We start from the raw sequence: 7,405 nt of genomic DNA, 5'->3' as shown, positions 1-7,405 counted from the left end.
TCCCGGAGTCTGGAGAGAAGACAGGGTTTGGAACGGTTTTTATAGTTTGGCCCCATATATATGAAACACTGTCAGGTCCTAAGGACTTATTATTCATTCCAGGACTATTGCAGTTTTATTTTGTGTGTGTAATATCAATCTATATAGCTATAAAATATTAAATCACTAGTCCTGGAATGAATGAATTGGTAGTGTTTCAGTACAGCCTCTTCAAACAAAAACTTCCCTGTCTGGAGTTGTGCTTTCCTTTCCTGATATTTTGAACTACATCTTCCAGAAACCTTTGCAACAGGGCTTCCGAGACTGTGGTTCCTTTTGGACTCTGGCATTGGCAGGGATTGCAAGTTTCAAGAAGAGCCCAAAGCTTCTGACAATTCCTGTGTCTCACAGCTGGTATTTTGCATTAAGCTGAATTCCTGCTCCAACACTCATGGTAGTGAGTGTAAAGGTCTTGCCTTCTCCCAAGTGTGTGTTTGTTTGATCCCATTCAGATTACAGTGGAAGGTCTCTCACCACTGCAGAAGGTCACCCCGAGGGCATCCCTGACTGGTGAGAATGGGGAACTTTTCCAATCCTTTGCCTACTACAGGACTGAGAGCAATGGAGAACTGGACTTGACGTGCTCCTCAGCCCTGGCTGGCAGCTACTCTGGGGTAGAACCCATGGGACTGCTGTGGTCACTGGAATCTGAGACACCCTTCAAACGGCTAGCAAAGAATGTCCTCACCCCATTCTATGTACATGTAGAAGTGTTTGAGGGCCATGATATCACCAGCCAGCTCGTGGGCAAATGCATTAATGAGCAGAAATTTTTGGGAGAGGGGGCAAAAAGGATTCTGGTCAGAGAAGGTCAGCTCAAGGCAAGTCTCTTCCTGCCTCCTGGTGAGTTTTAATTTCCTATTAGTTTTTCAACTGTTTATTAGATCATGTAATGTGCACTATAGTCCTTGGATAGACTTATGGGACCCTGAGCAAGGTTTCAGTTAGCTGGTCACTGGGGCTGCATGTTTCTCCTCTGCCCCCCAAAAAGGAATGGATCCAGTTTTTGCATGAGGAGCATAAGTGTTTGATTGCAGAGGCAGTGCTGGCTGATGCTCGCTGAGGGGAGTGAGAGTAACATGACCTGCCAGCTATTTTCTTCTGGGTGCTGCTGTGTTCAGAGCAGAGAAAGCAGATGGAGGCAGGGTTGGGGGTGGAGTGAGGGCTCTGGGGCAGGGACAGTTGTTTTTTAAACTCCTCTGTACAGTCCTAGCACAATGGGTTCCTGAATTTTGACTGGGGCTTAGGTGCTATTGTAATACAAACAATAGAAATAAGAAAAGATTGTCCTGTGGTGAAGGCATTGGACTGGGACTCAGGTGATGTGAATTCAATTCCAGGCTCTGCCACAGTCTTTCCCAGTGACCGTAGGCAAGTCACTTTATCTCCTGTCCCTAAATTCTCCGTCTGTAAAATGGGGAATAAAAAAGATAAATTCATCAATGCATGTGTCACGCATGTATACTGTGGTGATAGGGTGGGCTGACAGAAACAGGTGGGAGAGCCTACCTGACTATGGCTTACCTTCCCTACGGGAATCCTACCTGCCATCAGTGGAAAACCTTTTAACCCCTTTGAATACCTGACTAGGAAAGCTTTTTGAAGGGACAGTAGAAATGTTGAGAAGGAAGTGCAAAGAGAAAGGAGTGGGATAGGGAAGGCAGGAAAAAGAAAGTAAAAGTTGTGGTTCCGGAGAAGAATTTAGAATTCTGGGAGAACTGGGACTTGAGGGAATGGCTGGAGTCTAGATTTGGCAGAAGTCGAGAGAGGCGTAAGGGAGGTGAAATAGACTTGAAGGAGGCTGGGGGTGTTTAAGGGCTGCCAGCTGGTTGAAGTTTGAGAGATTAGAATGAGGATCTGGAATCAATACGAGGGGAACCAGAAATGTAAGGTGCTAGGTGTTTTGTGTTTCGTGGGACTGGAGTTGGAAATAGGAGGTCAGTAGTTGTGGAATTAAGGAAGACTGAAATGGGAATTGGCAGAATGGGGTGAGGATGTGCTAGAAGAGGGAATAAGGAGGATAAACCTCTCTGCTGTGTGAGGGTCTTGGAATACAGATGAAAATGGGGCGGAATAGTTAAGAACACAGAAGGTCCCAGTCCTGCAGACCAATAAGGCAGCCTAGGAGCACGGGAGTACTGACGGAGAGGTGGAATCGTGGGGACAAACAAAAGTGGCAAGATTTGAGGATTGAAGACATTGTTTCAAGGCTGTGTACAAGATACTGATGAGACTAAGCCCTGGCCTACACTACAGGGTTAGCTAGAATTTAGCTATGTTAGGTCAATTTTATAAGGAATGCATCTACACAAGCAACCCCATTCTGTCGACCTAAAGGGCTCTTAAAATCAACTTCTGTACTCCTCCCTGGCGAGGGGAGTAGTGCTAAAATCAACCTTGCTGGGTCGAATTTGGGGTAGCGCAGATGCAAATCGAAGTTATTGGCCTCTAGGAGCTATCCCAGAGTGCTCCAATGTGACCACTCTGGACAGCACTTTCAACTCCGATGCACTTGCCAGGTACACAGGAAAAACCCTGGGAACTTTTGAATTTCATTTCCTGTTTGGTCAGCTTGGCGAGCTCAGCAGCACAGGTAACCATGCAGTCTACCCAGAATCGCAAACGAGCTCTAGCATGGAGCGAACGGGAGACACTGAATCTGATTGCTGTATGGGGAGGAGAATCTGTACAGGCAGAACTCCAATTAAAAAGAAGAAATGCTAATATATATATATACACCAAAAATGCACAAGGCATGATGGGCAGACGCTATACCAGGGACGCACAGCAGTGCCAAGTGTGAAAAGGAGCTCAGGCAAGCCTACCAAAAGACAAAGGAGGCAAACAGTCACTCTGGGTCAGAGCCCCATACATGCTGCTTCTATGATCAGCTTCATGGCATTCTAGGGGGGGATCCTACTAGTACCTCACCACTGTCCGTGGACACTCGCGGGGGGGAGTCTCACGAAACATGGAGGAGGATTTTGTGGATAAGGAAGAGAAGGAGGAGAATGCACAGCAGGCAAGCAGTGAATCTGTTCTCCCCAGCAGCCAGGACCTTTCATCACCCTGGAGCCAATACCCTCCCAAGACGGGATCCCTGACCCTGAAGGCAGAGAAGGTGAGTGCACATTTGTAACTACAGTACAGGTTTTAAAAGCAATAGTGTTTAATGTGTGATTTGCCCTGAAGAATTGGGATGCATTTGCGGCCAGTACAGCTACTGGAAAAGTCTGGTAACGTGTCTAGGGATGGAGCGGGAATCCTCCAGGCCCATCTCCGTGAAGCTCTCTTGAAGGTACTCTGAAAGCCTTTGCAAGTTTCTGGGGAGGGCTGCCTTATTTCATCCTCCATGGTAGGACACTTTACCACACCAACCCAGTAGCAAGTAGTCTGGAATCACTGCAGCACAAAGCACGGCAGCAAATGATCCTATGTTCTGGTTGCATTCAAGCAACATTTGGTCTGATATCTTTCTGCGTTAGCCTCAGGAGAGTGATATCATTCATGGTCACCTGGTTGAAATAGGGGAATTTTTGTAAGGGAGCAGTAAAAGGACCCCGTTCATGCTGGGCTGTTTGCGCTTGGCTAAAAGGGATCATCTCTGAGAATAGCCACTGTCATAAGCATACTTCCCAATTCTGAACCTTAGAGTCCAAAAAGTGGGTGCCTGCATGAAACCTCCAAGCTTAATTACCAGCTTAGATCTGATATCGCTGCCACCAGACAGGAATCAGTGCCTGTCTCACTCTGGTCTCCCCAAAACCTTCCCTGGGGAACCCCCAAGACTCAGATGCCCTGAGTCTTCAAGGCATTAGAGTTTAGCAGGCCAATGCTCAAACCACTGAGCTATCCCTCCTGTAAAAGACAAGCTGGCAGAGGATGGGTTGTGTCACCATACTGGTAGGCACTCAATATAAAAGGCAAAATGCGACCTTGTACCTAAAGTACATGTGCTATCTGCTGTGAATTGCTTGATTCACTGTGAAAGAATCTCCCTTTTGTTCTCAGAAATGTATCATCTTAAATTACACTTTTTATCCTCCTGCAGGTGCAAATGTTTCTATCACCCCCTATCATGTCCGTCCCTGTGGTTATGGCAGATTAGAAGGCAAAAAAAAAAACGCACTCGCGATAACATGTTTTCCGAGCTCATGCAGCCTATAGTTGGAGCAAGGGGTAGGCTGGGTCTCCAAGGATAACTATTGGCATTTCAACCTCCCCAACAGTAATTTTCTGGTCTGGGAAGTACATGTCTTCTTGCAGCTGCTCTGACAGCCCAGAGTTCCTAAAGATTTGAGCATCATGCACCTTTCCCAGCCATCCCATGCTGATGTCGGTGAAACATTCCTTGTGATTCACCAGTGCTTGCAGCACCATTGAGAAGTACCCCTTGCAGTTTACATACTGGTTGCCAAGGTGGTCCGGTGCCAAGATAGGGATATGGGTTCCCTCTGTCACCCCACCACAGTTAGGGAACCCCATTGCAGCAAAGCCATCCAGTGTGACCTGCACATTTCCCAGAGTTGCTACTCTTGATAGCAGAATGTTAGTGATTGCATTGGCTACTTGAATCACGGCAGTCCCCATAGTAGATATGCCCACTCCAAATTGATTCTCGACTGACCGGTAGCAGTCAGGTGTGGCGAGCTTCCACAGGGCTATCACCACTTGCTTCTCAGCTGTGAGGGCAACTCTCATCTTGTTATTCCTACACTTGAGGGCAGGGGAAAGCAACTCATAGAGTTCCAGGAAAGTGGCCTTATGCATGTGAAAGTTTCGCAGTCACTGTGAATCATCCCATACCCACAACACTATGCAGTCCCACCAGTTGTGCTTTTTTGCCGGGCGCAGAGTTGGTGGTCCACTGTATCAACCAGCCCCACTGCTGCCATGATGTCCCAATTGCCACATCCCATGCTTTCAGGAATGTCTGTCCATGTCGTCCTCACAATTGTCCTTGTGCTGCCATCTCTTAGCCAGGTTCTGCACATACTGCAGTATAATGTGTGAGGTGTTTACAGTGCTTGCAACAGCAGTGGTGAGCTGAGTGGGCTCCATGCTTTCCGTGCTATGGCGTCTGCCCGGGTAACCCAAGCAATAAGGTGCAAAATGATTATCTGCAGTTGCTTTCATGGAGGGAGGGAGGGGAAACTGATAACATGTAACCAAAACCACCCATGGCATGTTTTTGCCCCATCAGGCATTGGGACCTTTACCCAGTATTCCAATGGGCAGCAGAGACTATGGGAACTGTGGGATAACTTTCCACAGTGCACCGCTTCGTGAGCGAAGCTAACTATGGTAGTGAGGATGCACTCCGCCGACTTAATGCGCTTAGTGTGGACATACACAATCGACTGTATAAAATCAATTTCTAAAAACTTCTGTACAATTGACCTAATTTCCTAGTGTAGACATACTCTGGGATGCTGAAAAAAGCTGTTGCTAATTTTTAGTGGTTATTTACCTGGAGCTGTGCTTAAAGAGAGCCCAAGGTTGACCACAATTTTTAATTTTGTAGAAACAAGTTTTTGTAATATCAAAGCCCATTAGAAATGTTTCCACTGTGTGGCTTGTTTTTTCTTTTTTTTTTTTTTTTTTTTTTTGTTTCCTAGTGAAAGCAGTTGGGCATGACAGTGANAAAGCCCATTAGAAATGTTTCCACTGTGTGGCTTGGTTTTTTTTTTTTTTTTTTTTTTTTTTTATGTTTCCTAGTGAAAGCAGTTGGGCATGACAGTGATTGATCAGATCATAGAACCATAGGAAAGGATCCCAGAAACTGTGGGACAGCCACCCAGAAGAGAGTAGAATTGGTTTAGGTCAGTGATAGTGTCTATCCAGGGCCAAACATGCCCAATTCTGCCTGGCTAGTGTGAATGCATTGAATGATTTGTGCTTCAGTACAACCAACTGAAGTACAAACAATGTAAGTCTTTTTAATATGGACAAGGCTTTAGGCTAGGCATCCTAACCAATGTGCTGATGTTTGTTAGACAAGCAAGTTACAAATGCCTAGATCAAATTCTAAACTAAGGGAGTTCTCATCAGTGACACACAAGGAATATGGAATCCAGAAAGGAGAATCTGTTAATTATTATATAAACGTATCTTCTGAGAACAACAATCACAGGTAAGTCATTTTTATCCTTCTTCTTACTGAAGGACATATAGGACATATTGTAGGAGAACCAGACAAAAGAAGCGGTGTGGGCTTTTTATTTCTTATCATTCACTCCAGAAGTCCTTGGTATCTTGCTGCAGAATATTAATATCTCTTACTGACTTCACCGCTAGAAGTCACTTGTATCTTGTGGTGGGAGTATAGGGTCCCAGGATTGTTTTAGATCTCGTCTACGTGGTAAAATTGATCGGCATAACTCCAACAGTATATAACTAATAACTTCCAAAGTGGAGTAAATTAGTCTGCAACAAAGTAATTTTTATTGCAAAATAGTGTCCACACTGGGGAGTTATGCTGTCACTAGTTATTCCACTGTGGCTATCCAGTCTTTTTCCCCATCTAGACAAAGGGGTGGGGGGGGGGAGAAGAGAGAGAATTTAGTTTAGTTCAAAAAAAAAACCAACTGATTTTCTGTCAAGACCTAGTGTATGACTTTGTGCTGTGGAAATATTACTAGACAGCTGTAAGACTCCTCCACAATGAATGAGCTCTCCTTCCTTTCAGGATCTGGTCCATTCCCAGGACTTATCGACTTGTATGGAACTGGAAGAGGTCTTCCTGAGTACAGAGCAAGTCTTTTGGCTAGCAGGGACTTTGTTACACTAGCTCTCACTTATTTAATCTTTGAAGATATCCCAGCTTTCACAGACATCCTCGAACTGGACTATTTTGGGGAGGCTGTGGAGTTTTTTGCGGAAGCAACAGCAGGTATGAGACAAATTACAGTGCCTTTCAGCTGGAGGCTGTATCACACTTTCCTAAATTGAGATGTATGTGTCAATAAATACACTTAAGTTTCTGAGAGAGGTGGAAGGAGACTGTGCATTCTGAAAGACTGAGCACAGTATGGAAAGCCAGGAATGCATGAGTTCTAATCCCAGATTTGATACTGATTTGGTGTGTGTCACATCTCTGGCTCTCATTTCCCCCAGCTGGAACAAGAATGACTACTTCACAGGGAGCTAGGAAGCGTAATGAATGATTTGCACAGCACTTTTTGATCCGTGGCAGAAAGTTGCTATCATGGTGCTATGCAAAACAACAATTTTTATATAAAGTTACACATTAGAAAACACAGCTGGGAGTTACAGGAATGCTAAATTGCTTAAGACAGGACATGTTCTAATTCTTTGTCTCTTATTAAAGTTAAAGATACTGGAATGGAAAAAAAATCCGTTCACT

General features: G+C 45.1%; 1 pseudogene; it reads left to right on the top strand.

Annotated features, from left to right (window-relative positions):
• Nucleotides 1-430: 430 nt before the first annotated feature.
• On the top strand, nt 431-6,937 carry LOC116832811 (acyl-coenzyme A thioesterase 5-like; annotated as a pseudogene).
• The last annotated feature ends 468 nt before the right edge of the window (nt 6,938-7,405 follow it).

Source organism: Chelonoidis abingdonii, chromosome 4 (genome assembly GCF_003597395.2).
Source record: "Chelonoidis abingdonii isolate Lonesome George chromosome 4, CheloAbing_2.0, whole genome shotgun sequence".
In the NCBI taxonomy this organism is placed as follows: Eukaryota; Metazoa; Chordata; order Testudines; family Testudinidae; genus Chelonoidis; species Chelonoidis abingdonii.
The sequence above is the reverse complement of the archived record's forward strand: the minus strand, read 5'-3'. Positions and strand labels throughout refer to the sequence as shown.